The sequence below is a fragment of the Dendrobates tinctorius genome, unplaced genomic scaffold (genome assembly GCF_039654945.1).
Source record: "Dendrobates tinctorius isolate UK_male_01 unplaced genomic scaffold, ASM3965494v1 ptg000147l, whole genome shotgun sequence".
NCBI classification, from domain to species: domain Eukaryota; kingdom Metazoa; phylum Chordata; class Amphibia; order Anura; family Dendrobatidae; genus Dendrobates; species Dendrobates tinctorius.
Genome location: NW_027361814.1, coordinates 9,346,589 through 9,366,666, shown reverse-complemented (window position 1 = coordinate 9,366,666; position 20,078 = coordinate 9,346,589). Strand labels below are relative to the sequence as shown.

The 20,078-nt window shown below is 42.6% G+C and overlaps 2 protein-coding genes across 6 annotated transcripts in view; one reads left to right on the top strand and one right to left on the bottom strand.

Moving 5' to 3' along the window:
- The window catches only part of STK32C (serine/threonine kinase 32C), a 407,303-nt gene that overhangs the window by 157,958 nt on the left and 229,267 nt on the right, over nucleotides 1–20,078 (top strand). The window lies entirely within an intron of this gene.
- The window catches only part of LRRC27 (leucine rich repeat containing 27), a 321,234-nt gene that overhangs the window by 292,697 nt on the left and 8,459 nt on the right, over nucleotides 1–20,078 (bottom strand). For 2 of the 4 annotated variants that reach the window (XM_073546393.1, XM_073546394.1), the window contains exon 1: nucleotides 10,930–11,382. The exons of the other annotated variants lie outside the window; for them this stretch is intronic. The gene's annotated coding sequence lies outside the window, so the exon portion shown is untranslated. Of the gene's footprint in view, nucleotides 1–10,929; nucleotides 11,383–20,078 lie in introns of those variants that run through there. 4 annotated transcript variants of the gene reach the window in all.

Sequence of the window (20,078 nt, the reverse complement as noted above, 5' to 3'; positions counted from 1 at the left end):
CCTCATGACTTGAAAGGGTTGCAACGATTTTTGGGCTTTGCCAACTTTTATAGGAAATTTATTAAGGGCTTTTCGCAGGTGGTAAAGCCTCTAACGGACCCCACTCTCAAGGGAGCTGATGTAAAAAATTGGTCTGTAGCTGCAAAAAACTCTTTCATGACATTAAAAAAGTGCTTTTCTTCAGCCCCTGTATTGGTACAACCCGACCCGTCAAGACCTTTTGTCGTGGAGGTTGACGCCTCGGAAGTGGGGGTGGGGGCAGTTTTGTCTCAGGGCCCTCCTACCCTTACTAACCTGAGGCCTTGCGCCTTCTTCTCTTAAAAATTTTCCTCGGCTGAGAGAAATTACGATGTCGGCAATAGAGAGTTGTTGGCGGTAAAGTTGGTTTTTGAAGAATGGAGGCATTTCCTGGAGGGGTCTGTTTATAACATTACAGTCATCACTGATCACAAAAATTTGGCCTATATCGAGCCTGCCAAGAGATTAACCCCCAGACAGGCTCGGTGGGCGCTTTTTTTTTCTCGTTTTCAGTTTACCATCACATTCCGCCCGGGATCTAAAAACATCAAGGCTGATGCCTTATCCCGAAGCTTTGATTCGGTGTCCCCTCCAGAACCTCCCTCCTCCATTCTTCAGCCAGGAGTAGAGGTGGCCGAAATCTCATCTGAGTTACAGAGAGGGATTTTGGAGGCCCAGGCTCGGGCTCCTGGTGGTAAACCCCTGGGTAAATTGTTTGTACCGGAACGTTTCCGTCTCGGACTTATGCAGGAATTTCATGATTCTGTGTTGAGTGCTCATCCTGGGATTGCAGCTACCCGGGGGGCAATTGCGAGGGATTTCTGGTGGCCCTCTATGGTAACAGATATTAAAAAGTTTGTGACTGCATGTGGGGTGTGCGCTCATTCTAAAAGTTCTCAGGTCCGGCCGGCCGGGGAATTGGTGCCTTTTCCAATTCCGGATAGACCATGGACACATTTGTCCATGGATTTTATCACAAATCTTCCTCCTTCCAGGGGCAACTCGGTGATATGGGTGGTGGTGGATAGGTTTTCAAAACAAGCTCACTTTGTACCTCTCCCCGCGTTACCATCTGCTGAAACCCTGGCCCGCTTATTTATGTAGCATATAATTAGGTTACATGGAGTGCCTATGAATGTGGTGTCAGACAGAGGGGTACAGTTTGTAGCCAGGTTCTGGAGGGCTTTTTGCAAAAAACTGGGGATTTCGTTGTCCTTCTCCTCGACCTACCACCCAGAGTCTAATGGACAGACGGAGCGCACGAACCAATCGTTGGAGCAGATTCTGAGATGTTTGGCCTCTTCCAGGCAGGAGGACTGGTGTGAGGTATTGCCCATGGCAGAGTTTGCATTCAACGGTCGTGTGAGTCAGTCTACTGGGAAGTCTCTTTTTCAGGTCAACTATGGTTTTAACCCACATTTTGGAGAGTTTTCCCGTATGGATTCAGGTTGTCCTGGTGCTGAGGATGTGACACAACGTCTTAGAATTCTTTGGAGGGAGGTTCAGAGGAATATTTCCAAGGCCCAGGAAAACTATAAGCGGTTTGCTGACAGGAGGAGGGGGCCAGGTCCAGCATTTGCAGTAGGGGAGAAGGTGTGGCTATCCACCCGCAATATCAAGCTTAAGATACCTTCTATAAAGCTGGGCCCCAAGTTTATTGGCCCATACAAAGTTGTGGAGGTTGTTAACCCAGTAGCCTACCGACTGCAGCTGCCCACCTCCTTTAAAATTTCTAATGTCTTCCACAGGTCCCTGTTAAAGCCTGTGGGGACGGTGAGAGAGGATCCCTCATCAAATGCTCCGCCAGTGCTGGTAGAGGGGCAGCTGGAGTATGAAGTAGGGCGCATTGTTGACTCCCGGTGGGTGCGCCGGAGACTCCATCCAGTATCTGATACACTGGAAGGGGTATTCTCGGGAGGATCGGTCATGGGTTCCGGCCAGTTCGGTGCATGCCGATCGTCTGGTGCGGGCTTTCCACGCCAGATACCCAGACAAGCCTGGGGGTCCAGTGGCCCCCCATTAAGAGGGGGGTACTGTCATGGTTTGAACAGGGTTCTTGCCCTGCACTCACAGGGTTAAGTGTTCGTGGCCTCTTTCTGGATCTGGGAGGGGTATTTATACTCACTCTTTACCAGGGTTCTCTGTCAGCTATACTGTTGTTCTGGTGTGTCTAACCCCTGGTGTTCGTGTATTCTGCGTTGCTTGTTTGCTTCCCGTGTATGACCCGGCCTGTTCCCTCACTCTGTACTCCGTCTCTCGCTTTGGTACTACTGTCTTCTCCGGTTCTGACCTCCTGGCTTGGCTATCGTTACTCCGTTACAGTTTGTCCCTATTGTACCGTCTATTGCCCGTTCTGGTTTTCTGACCAATTGCTACGTCCTGACTATCCTTTCTGTCTAAACCCTGTGGTACTGTATTGCTACCTGGTGCTTTGACCCTGGCTTTGTCTGGTTTCTGTCTCTGTCTATGCCCCTTGGTAACTTTGCCCCATAGTTACCTTTCTAGGAGTTTCCCTGCAGCTCCTAGATCTGTGGAGCTTAGGCCACGCCCCCAGCAGTCATGTGCTTCAGGTCCTGATACTCTGAAGCACGCATCGTCACCGCTGCTGCCCTGCTCCACAGGTATCTGTGAGTACTGTCTTTGTACTCAGGACACCCGCACTGGCACAGTGAGCAAGTGCAGTGCGGTGTTCCTGACAGAACTTTGCACTCACGATACATGGCCCCAATCATTCTTTCATGTACACTGATCAGTCGTCCTGGTCCCTTTGCAGAGAAACAGCCCCAAAGCATGATGTTGCCATCCCCATGTTTCACAGTATCTATGGTGTTCTTTGGATGCAACTCAGCAGTCTGTCTCCTCCAAACACAACTAGTTTTGTTTCTACCAAACGGTTCTACTTTGGTTTCATCAGCCCATATGACATTCTCACAGTAATCTTCTGGATAATCCAAATGCTCTCTAGCAAACTTCAGATGGGCCCGGACATGTACTGGCTTAAGAAGGGGGACATGTCTGGCACTGCAGGATTTGAGTCCCTGGCGGCGTAGTGTGTTATTGATGGTAGCCTTTGTTGCTGTGGTCCCAGCTCTATGCAGGTCATTCACTAGGTCCCCCCCGTGTGGTTCTGGGTTTTTTGCTCACCTTTCTTGTGATCATTTTGACCCCACGGGGTGAGATTTTGCGTGAAGCCCCAGATCGAGGGAGATTATCAGTGGTCTTGTATGTCTTCCATTTTCTTATTATTGCTCCCACAGTTGATTTCATCACACCAAGCTGTTTGCCTATTGCAGATTCAGTCTTCCCAGCCTGGAGCAGGGCTACAATTTTGTTTCTGGTGTCCTTCTACAGCTCTTTGGTCTTCACCGTAGTGGAGTTTGGAGTGTGACTGTTTGAGGTTGTGGACAGGTGTCTTTTATGCTGATAACAAGTTCAAACAGGGGCCATTACTACAGGTAATGAGTGGAGGACAGAGGAGCCTCTTAAAGAAGTTACAGGTCTGTGAGAGCCAGTAATCTTCCATGTTTTTAGGTGATCAAATACTTATTTTCCACCATAATTTAAAAAATAAATCTTGCCAAATCAGACAAGGTGATTTTCTGGATTTGTTTTCTCATTTTGACTCTCATAGTTGTGGCCTGCCTATGATGTCAGTTACAGGCCTCTCTCATCTTTTTAAGTGGAAGAACTTGCACAATTGGTGGCTGACTAAATACTTTTATTCCCACTGTACAAAGACTGATGCAATTTTTTCCAAACCTTGTCTCCATTGATTGAAACTTGGATGTATTCTGAAGATAAATGATGTTACCTTTCCTATACTGAAACCATCATTGCAGAAAACATCCGTGTCTCTCTTATGCTATGGATAATAGATAATATGTAATAATCACATGATGTAATTAGTATTATTAATTTATAAAGGTAATTGATTTTGCATAATCTCCCTTCTAAAACAAAAATATACGGTATGTAATAACAATGAGCTGAAAAGTTTGAAAACTGGTAAAAAAACTGATGAATTTATCTCTCGGTGACAGGTGGAAAGCTCAATTATACGGAGTAGGTGATGTAGCTGTATGGTAAGGAAATATCATTTACCTGCTCAGCAACAGTCTCTACTACCATAATAAAGCTGCTGCCAGGGCTGTCATTTATTTTTTCCCTTTCTGCTGCTAATGAGGAGACGTGACATTTATCAAAATCACAAAAGTCTCTTTTTTTTACAGAGCTTCATAATTGAAAACCTCAAACATAACAAAGCTGAGTATTTCCTAGTTATTTTGCAGTTTTTAATATATTCTCGTAGCGTAACTGTTACTTGCATTCCTCAGTTTTTTTACTCAACGATGTGTGTTGGTTATAAAAAAAGGCTGTAATTGGCATAAAACAGTTTTCTGCAGGTGTTAAGGCAAATCTGTCATCAGATTTCACAATATAAACTGCAGACAGTATTAGATAGATCTCGTAAACCTGATGAGACTGGTTTACCTACTTTGAAAATCTAAGTCAGAATGTCTTTATAAGCCTGTAATCAAATGGTTATTTTATGAATCCAGTTAAAGAGTACTGTAGAGAGTTCATGTGTCCAATTTATTCAGTTTCCACCCACCCAGTCTGACTCACAGCTGTAGCTTGTCCTGAGCAGTGTGAGATTACAGCAGGGAGGAGTGACACTGAGAAGCTGCATTTAGATATACAGTGGGGACGGAAAGTATTCAGACCCCTTGCAATTTTTCACTCTTTGTGTCATTGCAGCCATTTGGTAAATTCAAAAAAATTAATTTTGTTTTCTCATTAATGTACACTCTGCACCCCATCTTGGCTGAAAAAAACAGAAATGTAGAAATTTTTGCAAATTTATTAAAAAATAAAAACTGAAATATCACATGGTCATAAATATTCAGACCCTTTGCTCAGTATTGAGAAGAAGCACCTTTTGAACTTGTACAGCCATGAGTCTTCTTGGGAATGATGCTACAAGTTTTTCACACCTGGATTTGGGGATCCTCTGCCATTCTTCCTTGCATATCCTCTCCAGTTCCATCAGGTTGGATGGTGAATGTTGGTGGGCAGCCATTTTCAGGTCTCTCCAGAGATGCTCAATTGGGATTAGGTCAGGGCTCTGGCTGGGCCAGTCAAGAATGGTCACAGAGTTGTTCTGAAGCCACTCCTTTATTATTTTAGCTGTGTGTTTAGGGTCATTGTCTTGTTGGAAGGTGAACCTTCGGCAAAGTCTGAGGTCCAGAGCACTCTGGAAGAGGTTCTGAAGAGACAATTTGTATAATTTGCATATTTCCCAGAGGAGCATTGCGGCTTTAAGTCTCCTCATCTCAACATGCTTAGCATGTCATTCTCCGCAAGGAGAAATTATACTTCTTGGATATCGGTCAGACACCTCTCTCACAGCCAAACCAGATCTCACACTTTGCACTGATGAGGGGCAGTACCCCGAAACACAGTGTCTGCAAATTGAGATTCTGGCTTCGCTTTTATCCTAAGTCATGTTACAAGGATCGTTAAAGGGTCGACATTGAATTTTAGGATTGCTACTTCCAATAGGTGGCACTAGAGTTGTAGTCCTCTTCCTCTCTGAAGAGACAATTTGCATAATTAACAAATCAAGTCCTATCAGTTTAATTAATAACAGCTAATAATAACAGTTTAAACACAGCTGGACTCCAATGAACGAGTAGAACCATCTCAAGGAGGATCACAAGGAAATTGACAGCATGTGACTTAAATATGAGTGTCTGAGCAAAAGGTCTGAATACTTATGACCATGTGATATTTCAGTTTTTCTTTTAATAAATTTGCAAACATTTCTACATTTGTGTTTTTTTCAGTCAAGTTGGGCTGCAGAGCGTACATTAATGAGAAAATGAAGTTTTTTGAATTTACCAAATGGCTGCAATGAAACAAAGAGTGAAACATTTAAAGGGGTCTGAATACTTTCCGTACCCACTGTAAGTGGAGGACAGCGCAGTGAACCTTTTGCCCCGAGAGAAGGAATGCCTGGCTCCATCTATAGTTGTTCTTCACATTATTTTTGTAGTATGTACTGTTTGAAATCATTTGAACTTCATGTACCTTTATTGTTACTTTTCTTTAACTTCTACTGCCTGACCATTGCAGAAGAATGATGGGCGATGGTTTTAAGTTCAGCTGTCTAGTACAACTAAGGCCTCTTTCACACATCCGTTTTGCGCAGTCAGGCGAGATCCGGCTTTTTTTTGTAAAACCGGATCCGGCGAAATGCAATGCCGGATCCGGTTTTTCCCCGTAGACTTGTATTAGCGCTGGATCGCGCCGGATGGCATTGCGGTTCGTCCATTTTTTGCCGGATCCGGCTATTTGGCTCTTTCCGCCGTCTGGAAAAAAACGCTACTGTAACGTTTTTTGTCTCCGGCGAAAAAGCCGGAAGCGCCGCATCCGACGCTTCCAGCTTTTTGCCACAATGAAAGTCTATGGGCGCCGGAGTGCGCCGGATCCAGAAAAAGACGGATCAAGCCACCGGATCTGTTTTTTGAAGTCTGCACATGCTCAGATCCAATTGACCAGCCCCCAGGAAACAGATATAACCTGCTAGACGGATCCGGCAGAAAAACTGAGCCGTTTCTACAGTTGCCCAAAATTTACGCCGGATCCGTTTTTTCTAAAAATAGCCGGATCCTGCCTGACGGCAAAAAACTGATGTGTGAAAGACTTCCAGACTTTGATTATTGAAAGCCCCCCCGGAGAACAGACCTGCAGCCATCCGCTATTACTTCACTTGGGTGAACATTCAGCAAGATTGATTCCACATTTATTCATTTTCTTGTTCTTTGAGAAAACCAGGCTTCCAATATCATCCTCTTTACATAGAAATAAAATATTAAAGGAGCAATAGGCTGAAGCTACTGTAGTTAAAAGTTTCAAAGCCTATGAAAATAGTTATTTTATTTTAGGCAATAAAGAGATTTCCCAGGAGTAAAATATTCCTTGGAAAGGTCCCATCTCTGGGACTCCAATAAATTATATGGGTCCAAGTATCCGAAACCCTATGCAGATCTGATATTCCTGTGAGAAAGTGAGATGGCACACGGCCATTTCTCTGCCAGCCATTTATTGCATGGTCCAACAGAAGATGTGCTGTTCTGGCTCAAAAAGGAAGAATCCAAATTGGACAAATGTTCCATTTATTTGTGTAGCACCTTGATTTTTTTTTTGCTGATTTTCCAGTGTAACAAATGTATTTAAGCCTCCAACCCTTTTGAGGAACTGGAACGCTCAGTTATCGTTGCACATATTATCAGGAGCAATTACATTTCTTTACGCGAATTTGAAGTTTCCTATACATTTAAAGAGTAACCATCATTTTATTGATTTTTTTCACAGATCAGTAATACATGTGAAAATAAGCATCTTTCTAATATATCTTATTAGAAAAATAGGCTTCTTTCTCCTCCTGAAGTTCTCAAAATTCTCAATACACAGGTAAAATGTGTCTTCAGTGAACAGAGACTTTCCCATTACTGAGATAGGAGACGACAGTTAGTGCTCAGAAACTTCTATGGAGAACATCCTCTAGCTCCTCCCCTCTCCACGAAATTTTAAAAGCACCAATTGTCATCTCCTATCTCAGTAATGTGAACATCTGTCTTCTCTGATTACAGATATTACCCATGCATTGAGAATGAACGATTAGTCTAGGAGGAGAAAGAAGCAGATTTCTCAGATAAAATATATTACAAACTTGCTTATTTTCATGAGTACTATTAATTGCTGAAATAAAAATAAAAACAACGGTTATTCTTTAAGTGCAGTTTCTCATTTACAGGCTTAAGACATCAAAACAGGAAAAATGAAACATTTCTCCAGTAATAAGCCTGATTTAGTATCATTAGAATGTGAAGACAAAAGGCTGAATTAATGGATATAAATAGTGCGTAGGTTGTGTAACTGTTTCATGCATCAGAGGCTGAAGTGCTTGTGCCAGCAGAAAATGCTAGAAATGTTGTGTAAAGAGATAATATATTTCAGTGGAGCTGGAGCCATCGATCCATTCTTAGGATCTTTGTCCATTTTCCTTTTTTTATTATTGGGCCATTTTTATCTGTTTTTGACCAGTGTTCCTTTTTTTTTATTTATGTGTCATCTGTTTTTCAGATATGCAAAAAACAAACAAAAAAAAACAGATGGAGGTTCCCAAGTTTCTCCCTTCTACTAGTTAAAGATGTCTCTATGTACGGTCCCATTTATGGGAATGGCTAAGTTCTGTCTCCAAAATGGACCATAGTAGAACATGCTTTTTTTGAGTATTAATTGTTAAAAAAAACCTAACCCAATAGAATAAAAAGTGTCCTTGTGTTGTCATGAGAAAAAAAATAACCAGAACGCTTGGATGACAAACATTACCGGCGTCAGATAATGCACTATTTCTTGCTACCCAGCAAGAAGTGAGGGAGACATAGGATGGAGTGTAACAGAAGGTGCAAACCATACAGTCTTGGCATATAGTTTATTACCATGGAAACACATTGGTCCTGGTAAGAGCTGTAGACACAAAATGATAAGAGACTTAAAGGGAATCTGTCAGCAGTTTTTTTCTATTTAATCTGAGAGGAGCTTAATATCGTGCAAGAGAAACTGATTTCAGAGATATATCACTTACTGGGCTATGTTGTAGTTCAATACGATTATGGTTTTATCAGCAGGATATTATCTGTCATGATCCAGGTTGGATCTGACAGTTTTAAATGCACAAAGCAACTTTTTTCCCTTTGGCTGTGTGCCAAAATGTGGTTTTGCCCCCGGTGGCCATTAGGGTCATTGCACTGTGGTGATTTCAGTTGTAGTTTTCCCCCCGGTGGCCATTAGGGTCATTGCACTTTGGTTACTTTAGTTTGTGCACGAGATTAGGTAACAGGTGTGATAGCTCTATAAAAGAGTATCAGGTGTGTCAATCACGGTTGGTGATAGGTCTTCATTTGCAAGCAAGCCTGGGTGAAGTATGGAGCTAGAAGAGAGTCATGGGCAGCTCAGAGAGAGTCCTAGAGTGGATTGATGGAGTCAGCGATTGTGTCTGCAAGGAGTGCTGGCACGGCGTGCTGGAGTCGCAGTGATGGGGTCAGCAAGGAGTGCCTGCATGGCTTGGTGGAGTGGCAGTTGCGGTGTAGAACTGCACTCACGGTGCTGGACTTGGTTGCTGAGAGCTGGACTCAAGCATGCTGGACTTTTTGGCAGAAAAGCTGGACTCATTTGTGGGACTCCGTTTCTGGACAGCTGCATGGAGGTGGTGGACTCTGGTTGCTCCAAGGCTGCACTATGGTGTTGGACCCGGTTGGAGGAAAAGATGCACGCAGGCGGTGGGCTCTGTTGCTAGGAGCATAAGCAACAGAGCAAAGCTAAGCGGTGTTCCCCTGTATTGTCATTTTTCCTTATATGTGTTTAGTCCAGTGGTGGGATTAGTTTCCGCACCGACCCATTCCCTAGTGAGGGTTTAGGTGCAGGGCGAGCTTTGGATATCAGGTATCCAGATCGGCGCCCGGTGCAGAACCGGCCTAGGGAACGTTAGGAGTGTAGAGACACTGACTCAGGGGAGTGCAGGAGGTCTCCACGTCCCCGTTTCACTATCGCAGGGCCACCATTGTTATTGTTGCCCAGGTTTCCCTTATTGTTTAAATTCGCCTTACTGGAGGCGGGGTTTCCAGATTTACGTGTTACATGTATTACCTAAATTCGCCTGTTGGAGGCGGCGTATCCAGCTGCACGTCTTATTATTTAAATTCGCCCCACTGGAGGCGGTGTATCCAGGGTCACGCGAGTAATCTAAATCCGCCCTGCTGGGGGCGCTGTGTCCAGCCGCGCGTGACTGCAGGACTAGGTCTCATGTGCAAGCTAGTCCAGTTAATCTGTGTAACCCTGCCCCCATCACTGATTGGCAGCAATGCACAATCTACATAGGAAGCTACCAATCAGAGATGTGGGTGGGGTTATACACAGCTGATTATTCTTGCCACTGCTACAGCTGCACAGATTCTATCAAAATTACAGCAAGAAGCCCAGTAAGTGACACATCACTGGAAAACATCCCTCTCTTGGGTTACAAACCTACAAATTTAAATGGGCTGATAGGAGCCAGTACTAATTAAAAACACCCTTAGGCTGATGGTACAAGTGCAGAGTCAGAAAGGAGGCAGTCACAGCATAGAACCAAAAACCTGACCAACACCTCCATCTAGTGTGAACAGGTGCACACTGCAATGACTGCATAACGTGTAAAAAAGAGGGGTACACAGCAGCACTCTGTAGAGACCGATATATATGGAAGCACAAGATCTAACATTATTGCTGAATAAACTGTACTAAAAAATAGGTTTTTTTTAAAAAAAACAGTACGTATAAAAATGTAGATTCTTAGCTAATAAATTGACCAATTCACGTGCGCCCATCAACCATGACAAGGTGACACCACTCTTATGGGTTACAAACTGGTTTGTAACTCAAGGGAAGGATGTTTGCCCATTCACACTGTAGGCTTATAGTCAAAGAGAGGCATGTTTAGGATGATAGGACCCATCAGAGACGTGTCACCTTGTCATGGTTGATGGACACACATGAATTGGCCCTTCACCTTCATTTTTGTAAGTACTTTTTTTATTTTTTTTATTTTTTAGTACAGTTTATTCAGCAATAATGTTAGATCTTGTGTTTGCATATATATTGGTCTCTACAGAGTGCTGCTGTGTACCCCTCTTTTTTACGTTACTGGAATCAGGCTCTCTGAGCCTACATCATGTTGCTTTCAGATTACATAGCGAAAACCTGCTGCCAGATTCCTTTTAATAAATACAATTTGCAAAGTTGTTTCATGTTTTATTTTTTATGCATTGGAGCATATAAAAGGATTGTCTAACAATCAACACTTACCAATCCGAAGAATCACCGAGATCCCAACACTCATGAGAATTGTGTGCTCTCTCTTTTGAATCGAGCGGTGGTTTCGCTGTGCCACTCCTTTTAAAGCCTATAGGACTTTAAACTGCTGGAAGACATTAAAGTCTCTGTTAAAAATGTGAAGTACAGAAAGGTGACAAATAACCAGGATGAGTTAGAAATTCCTAGGGCATTTAATTTTGCCCTCTCCCCACCCCAGACCTTGTGAATGTTATGTTCCCATTGTGCATTGATCCTAATAAATTTCATTAGGAAAATTCAATCTCAACACCGTACATCCATCAACAGATCATAAATTGCATGACACCGATAGAGTTGGATTCTGTGTTAGAGCGAGGAGCCAGAAGCTTACAAGAAGTAGCAGCCCAACATTTTGCTTCCGCAATGCATATGCTGGCCTCCTCTGTGTACAGGGAAGAGGAGGACTCGTTGCTTGGAGCTTTATTTTGATTGCAGGGATCACACAAAGGTGGTATTATAATTTTGGAAAGGATTGCGGGGGGGGGGGGCACTAAGGTACAGTATACTGTAGGGGGCACTGCATGTTATCATCCTGGGCTCCTTCCAGGTATATATGTCTTCCATCTTGGCATATATGTGACCCATCCTGGGCCCCTTCCTGGTACATCTCTCACCAATGGGCCCCTTCCATGTTTATATGTCCCACATCCTGGTTCCCTTCCAGGTATATATTTCCCCCATCCTGGTATTTATATCCCCCATCATAGCCCCTATCCAGGGATATGTCCCACATCCTGGGCCACTTCCAGATATATATGTCCACATTCTGATATATGTCTCCCATCCTGGGCCTCTTCCTGGTACATATGTCCATATTCTGATATATATGTCTCTCATCCTGGGTCCCTAACAGGTTTATATATCCCCCATCCTAGTATACATGTCTCCAATTTTGGAACCCTTCCTAATAAATATGTCCCCCATCCTTGGCCCCATTCTAGTATATAGGTCCCCCATCCTGGTATAAATGTCCCTTTTGTGCTTCTGCATAAAAAGATTCTTCTCTTCCCAGTTCCCAAACGTGCGGTGTCATCTTCTGTACCCGGTGCAGAGGCCGGCAGCTGGCATCAGTGTCGCATGACGTCACTGCCATGCCTTGCCAATGCCTGGCACACAGACATCAGCTGTCGGCTTCTGATTGGCCGACGGCGTGTAGTATGGTGCAGGAACCAGACAGGTCTCTGCGCCGGATTACAGTTCAGCTCTCATCTTTTGTCGATGCGCATTCAGCTGAAGTTGGCGAGAAGGGCCTGGTCACGGTCACACCCTCTGTCACTGCAATTGTTACGCCCCTGTGTGATTTTAATACAGACATTGCTCTGTACATCCCAGAAGGATAATTCAGTTGAAGGGTTAAGTCATCTAGAATAAGGAGGACCTGGTGTCTAACAAGCTCTTCGCTTCTGTACTTAATCAGGAGCCGAGGATCCCTACAGAATGTATCTGGAGTATTTCAGTAAAAAGACCCCTGAGGGAGCAAAATGAAACATCTGCAGGGTGAGTCACTGCGCCTACTGGCGCCGAACCCAATACCAAGCGATGGAGCAACAACCTCCTGTCTTTTTCTTTGAATACATTCCTGTAAGCTAGTGATACTCTTCCGCAGCTTCCATCTCTACCCCCCCCTTCTCCTTATTCGTTCTGGCATAACATCCAAGGCTGTTTGTCTTCCTTCAGATCTTTCTGCTTATGCAATGTCATCGAGAACACAATGGCTCGTTTTACATGAGTCATATAGCACGACTGTAATGCATAAGATGACTTTGATTTACTCAATTAAACACAGTCCTACATAAAATGCTTTGATTGCAGCCCACAAAGTAATTTCCTTTGCAAATAAAATAAACTTTATGAAATTAGAGTGTTGGAAAGAATCTAGGCACTCGTGTAATATGACTGGCCTAAGCCTAGCAGCCGGAGAGACTGCAAATAAATTACGTCGTAATTTGTAGACAAGATTTTCGGCTACTAGGAATTGTATTATTTTATTACGTCTAGATCTATATTTTGTCTACAGTTTTACAGTGTCTATCAATGGGCTTGTCTAGTATTTTAAAGACATATTGCTCGGTTAATTTTGGATTCTAAATGACTGTTTTAATAAATTAACCATTTAGTGACCACTGATAGACGTATCTTTTACGGAGCTTCAGAAAACGTGTGATCACGTGAGATTGTGCAGTCGTGATTTGAGTTCCTGGCTTTCTGAGACAGCCAAACACCTACAGAAGAAGGCAGGAAGGGTATTTTACCATTTCTGCCATTCCGATCACTCTACACGCGATGTTCGGTTGCATTCGTCGACGGGGCCATAGAATGTAATGGTGAAGACAGAGTAAACGAGCGCTCTGCCGTGCACCTTTTTCTGGATTGTAGCACACTGCGTCTGAGTGTCCACCTCCTGTAGGTGTTCACTCCTGAAAAAGTTGTACAGCAGAGCGCATGTTCGCTCTGCCTTCACCATTACATTCCATAGACCTGTCGACGCACACGTCTGTACCCCTTTTTCAGGGGAATTTCGGACGTATGCCCCAACAGGGACACAGATCACAATGTGAAAGCACCATAAGGGGTAATGTTTCTCCTTGTAGAGAGTGACATGTCTGATGTGCCAGTATAAGGAGACTTATAGGCCGTGCAATGCTCCTCTGGGAAATTAAACATGCTATAATTCTGTCATGATCCATGCTGGATCAGGACATGCATGTAAAAGCACACGTAACCTTTTTTTTTTCTAAGCTGTGCTTAAGGTTGGTTTTTGCCCCGGTGGCCATTAGAATTATTGCACTGTGGTGTTTTGTTCTAAGTTTGCCCCGGTGGTCATGAGCGTCATTGCACTCTAGTTTCTTTAGTTAAGTGCACATGATTATTATGCAGGTTAATTGCTGGCTCTGCTATAAAAGAGTCACAGGTGTTGCAATCAGCGTTGGTGATAGTATTCATTTCAACCATCCTTGGTGGAGGAAGGAGCTGGAGAACGTTCCTTGCAGCACTGTCTTAGCCTGGTGTGAAAGGAGTCATAGGGGATTTCCTTCTAGCTCTGACAGAGCTTGGTGGCAGCGACTCAGGAGGAGAGCTGCATGCTGATGGTGGACTCTGTTGCCAGGAGCAAGTGCAACAGAGTAAAGCTAAGTGGTGTTTCCCTGTTTGTGTTTTTCCTTAGTGTGTATTAGTACAGCGGTGGGGCAAGTGCCTGCACCACCCAGCTCCCTAGCAAGAGATAGGTGTAGGGTGTGCTAGGGCGACAGATTCCTGGTGCGGAACCTGCATAGGGAACGTTAGGAGCGTTAGGGACACTGACTCAGGGGAGTGCAGGAGGTCTCCACGTCCCCTTTCCCTATCACAGGGCTCACCGTTGTAACTGTTTCCCTTCCCTTTGTCTTGTTGTTTTAGTTACCGGCCTGCGAGCCGTGTCACACAGGACAGTATCACGTGCCACGTCCTGTTGTTCTAGTTACCGGCCTGCTAGTCGCGTCACACAGGACGGGTCCATGTGACAAATTCTCCTTACACTGGCATGTCAGGCATGTTACTCTCCACAAGGGGAAACATTACCCCTTAGATCTCAGTCAGAGGCCTTTCATTCAGCCAAATCAGACCTCCTGCTTTGCCCTGATGAGGGGCAACAACCCAAAACAAGTCTTCAAAATGAGATTTTGTGGTAAGGCTCGTTAAAGGGTCAGCATTGACTTTAAGGATTGCCACTTCGAATAGGTGGCACTAGAGTTCAATTCCTCTTCCTCTCTAAAGAGACACTTTTGCATATGTATTCCCAAAAGAGCATTGCATGGCCTATAAGTCTCCTTACCCTGGCATGTCAGGAGGTCACTCTCTAGAAGGAGAAATATTACCTCTTAGATCATAGTTAAGTAATAAACATACACAAAAAAGAGAAAAAACAATGTCAAAGGTCTTTCCTGGTCATTCAGGGATACATCATCAAAAATATAAAGTAAAAAAACAAATGTACAGAATGTAAAAAAAAAATTACAATACATTCAAATAAACCCAGTAAATAACCACCTGGCAACCATAAGCAAAGCAATGCCCTAGTATCGGTGACCTTAACTGAGGCACAGGAATCGAGGAAAGAAATACAATTATTATTTTACTGCATTAAAAAAATGATCTTGAATAAATTATTGTATTTATTCTTTTTTTCACATAATACAAATAATGCCACAAAGTAACCTCTATCTGGATAAAACTGTTAAAGTAATAATTCACTACATTATAAAAAAAAATCACTTTAACAGTACCATATTTTAGTAATTGTATCTCTAGCTGTGCCTGCTAAAGAGGTTGTCTAGTTGGTCTGACCTTTAGTGATCTTCTAGCTCATAACTATCTTAATTTGAGCCAAACCCTTTAATTGTCATAATGATTTTAAAGATCGGCCATGCGTATCTGAGGACCATAGATATATCCAATGATTGTGTCAAACTTGGATTTACTCAAAAATATTGTACTTCCATTGTCATGTGAGGCCTCATGATATGGAGCCATGCCAGCTGCCTTCAGGGCTGGTAACTTCCCTTGCATTGATTAGAACCGCTTTGGTAATTATGATGTACAGTCAAAGTTTGCCCTTCCAACAATGGTCTGCACCTTGTTAATTACTCTGTGTACATACTTTAGGTCTGCTGTCCATCAGATTACCTGCTTCATTTACCTGTCCACAGCAGGAGTGCAGGCAGAGATACAAGACCCCCAGCCTTTGATCTGTATAATTATAACTCCATTTATGATATACAGATTATTTAAAATACTGCGTACTAGCTTCACATATCATACTACATCTACTATATAATCGTCTAATTCTGTCTGTCTGTCTCTCTGTAACGGAAATCCCGCGTCACTGATTGGTCGCTCCTGGCCGGCCGCGACCAATATGCGACAGGCGCAGTCCGGCCGCGAATTGGTGTGGAATTTGAACGACGCACGCCACCGCTACCGTCGGGAGATCTGCGGCTCTAGACGCTGATCTCCCGACGGTTGCCGTGGGTCATCTCCTGCCGCACGGATTTGCCGCAATCAGCGATATTGGCGCGGAATCTTCATAAATAAATTACATACATATTCTAGAATACCCGATGCATTAGAATTGGGCCATCATCTACTTTAAATATAGATATCTTTATTAGATAATTATTATGGAATCCTACATTTAGTGCAGCAATTGTATGCAAGAACTGGTAATAGTGTACTGTTTACTGTTTATTTTTCTTTATGCCCCTATTCCTTGAGCAGGATCTACAGGGAATCTGTATGATACAAGGATTCAAAGGATGCACAAGAATGCATCCCTGTGTCACACACCACTTTTCAGAGCTCCAGTAGGTATAACATAGTGCAGGGCTGCACAATGCTCTGATGCAATTTAGCGTCTCAAAATCACCTGTGGACTGCCACCCTCTATGTACCCGTGGCTGCATGGTAGTTATAAAGGCACAGTTTTCTAGGCAGTGAAGGGGCATATCTTGTTCCCATTATGGTGCCCTTGATGTTACATAAATTTAACTGCATAGACCCTAAGCATTATTCTAGACCCCCCTCTCATGGTTCCTGAGGTTTAATTCTGATGCTAGTTACTTTTCATGGCCAAGCCATGAATCAGAATAGTCATGGAGTCGAAGGTTAGAGAGTGCATCATAAACAGAAGGAAGAGACAAAAGCATAGTCAGGTAATGTTCTGAGATCAGAATACCAGGAGGATAACAGATCTGAGCAGAAGGGGTTAAAGAGATGGATGGTCAGAATGAAGTCCAAGGTCAGGCAACAAAAGATCAAGCATACAGTACTCAAGGAACAGGGAGCACAAACCTACTAGATGAATGTATGTCTGGCAGAGGTCTGAGAGAAGCAGCTCAGTTAAATAGCATGGCAATCACCTGGAATAATGAACACCTGGAGAGAGCCGACGCCTCCCAGTCTTAGATTGGATAGTCGAGCTGTCAATCAACACACTGACAGCTCAGCACGCCCCTCTACCCGATTGGATGGTTGAGCTGTCAATCAAAGTACTGACAGCTTCAGCACGCCCCTGTACCAGATTGGATGGCTGCGTTGTCAGTAACTGCATCCCAGACACCCTGAGGAGTTGAACCTTGACATTAATAATGTAACATAGTAACATAGTAACATGGTTTTTAAGGCTGAAGGAAGACCTTATGTCCATCTAGTTCAGCCTATTTTTAGTGCAGCTGTTCTGCATTGTTGATCCTGGGGAAGGCAAAAAACCCACAGAGTAGAAGCCAGTTTTCTCCATAGGGAAAAAAATTCCTTCTCCTAAGCTGGGTCAACCATCTACCTATAATATTCTGTTATTCGTAACCTTCTATACTGTTACTTACAATAAAAGCATCCATTCCTTTCTTAAATTCATTCAGTGAGTTGGCCATCACCACTTCCTCAGGTTTCCAACTATTAATTCCTACTAAATGTTATTGTACAGATATTAGCATGTAGGATTATGGTAACATACAGTGGTAATTTGGAGAACTTTTAAAAATAAGAGAAAAATTACTCCACCACATTGGCGTTTTCACAGGCTCATCTTAAAAAAGGTTTTCCCACAAATTGCATTTCTCACCACAGATCGCTAGAATCGTGTTGTGAGTCCCCTGTCCCTTCTTACCATTAGACTGCAGGGAGTTGTGCTGATACTCAAACCTAATGAGGTTGATGGAACGGCCACGCTAAGTCCCCCTCCACTGACTCCATTAGCAATACTTTTAAGGTTGATGTACAGCATTGTTGAGAAGTTGTTATGGTTTATACAACCTACCAGAAGTGGGATCCATTTTCACTACGGGGTCATCTGCATTATTTGTGATGGTTCATTCACATGATACTTTAAACTGATTTCTAATGGCATAAAGCTTTCAAATACATCATCGCTGTGACACCGCCTCAAGGACAGAGAAATATTCAATTCACATCTGCACTCGTATCTCAGCAGAAAACCAAAAATAATGGAAGTTTTGGATCTGTGAAATGAGAGACACCTACAGTGCCCGCGGCCCCCTTTTTTGGTGGAAAAACGTCCATCTGGATATTGATTGTTCCCACCTTGCAGTGATGGAAAAGGGAAACACAACTAGTTTTGATGACAAAAAAAATATGATAAATTAGATCTATCAAACATAAAGTGAATATCGCCTAAGGCAATTGTCTGTGGCCACAAGTAGCTTAAATCGCATTACGTGGTGCCACAGGCATAATTCTAAATATGACTCATGAGCAGCTGATGTTTTGTACCATTGTGACATCCAGATTTGCCTTAAAGGGAAACTATGATCAGAAAATAAACAATTGTGTAATTAAGTTTGTGCCTTATATGTATTTTAAATAAAATGTTTTGTTTTGTTTTCATTAATACATTAGTCCATATCATGCATTCAATTTATTATATATTATCATTTTTCTTTATGCTTTTTGTTTAATATCTCACATTTTTTCAACACTGTTTACTTATTATTTCTCTCTATGTACTGTATTGTCCAACATTATTTTATTTTTATTTATCTTTATACATTATAAATTTATTTGTTTATTTATATGATTTCTTTAATAAATATATATAAATATTTATTAATATATATATATATATATATATACTGTATATCTTAATGTATCATGTGTTTAGGTGTTTAGGCTATTATGTTATACCCACATTAACACTTTTGCCAAAAATTTTCCATTAGCCCATTCTCCTTTTTGTAATTTTTAAAACATAAAATATGAATATATATATATTTTTTTTTTACCTAAAATACAAAGGATATGTGTCATCTTTACCTTTAGGCCTTTTAGAGATTATTTCATTGTCAACTTGCTTAACTGTTCACTATAACAGTACTTTTGGCCAGGGGGTGCCCAAACTTATACATGCCACTGTGTGTATATATATTGTAAGGTGGCAGCTGGACAGGTCATGGATCGGAGGTTTGTGTCCCTGAGATGCCAAGTCTCGGTGATGTAGGACCTGAAGAAGCAGCCTCCAGCACACTTAGTGCTGAGAGATGTTTTTATGAGGCCGGAATATGGGTTCGGGTTTTACAAACAGCTGAAAGAGCAGGAGGAATCAGACGCTCTACTTACTCTATTAGGACTTGCGTGGTGCTCAGCTGATGAAAGTCCATGTAAATCCAACATAGACAGTATGGCGCTCACCAGCACTTAACATTAAAATCCTTTTTTTTTGTTATTAAACGTTGACTTTAGGCTGCATTCATCGTTGTGTTTTTGTGCAGCACACTTTCAAAAGTTGCAACAAACACTTTGCGATCGTGTAAAACAAAAAAAAAAGCACTGAGGCAGCAATGTGTGAATGCAACCTTAGAAACGATATGAGTGATTGATCTGTTCACTGTATCGTTGTTTATAAAGAATAAGGATTTTAGCTGGGATTTTATGTCAGGAAATTTGCCGACTGGGTTCAAATTTGTGAAGTACCTTAAATATATGAGTAAGAACTGCCTTTGGCATTAGGCCAATTTCTTCAAGTCATTTTATTACCTTTTAATCAGCTTCATTATTTCAGATCCAGATTTAATATGTAATTAATTAATGGCTCTTTTTTTAATGAGGGCTCTCATGTTTAACCTTGGACTCAGTCATTTACCTTATATAATGGAGAGGACGTCCCTTCTATGAAACTTCAACTATGACTACTTATAAGTCACATAAAAGGGTCTGGGAAATAAATGGCTTTTTGAGGCTTCTTTGTTTCATGGCTCACCTGTTCAGGTGGAAACTCTAAGCTGGATGAGCAGCATGGACTGGAGGTGTTGATACAGCGTAGAAAAAGCAAGCTGAATATACTGTATGGCAGCTAGAGTAACATGGAAGAACAGAACTTGATTATTGGGATGGCACCTTGGAGTGAGGAACAGCAGAACCGAGTATGCAGACAGGCACCTTGGGACAGCAGAACCAAATATGTAAACATGCACTTTGGAACAGAAAAAGAAGCAGAGCCCAGGAGAACAGCAGAGTTGAGTTTGCCAGGAAACTCACATTGGTGTATATGCAGCAGAGCCCAATGGTAAAGCAGAGGTGCAGCACTCACCCGTTAGCTGTAAAACAAAGTCCTTTAT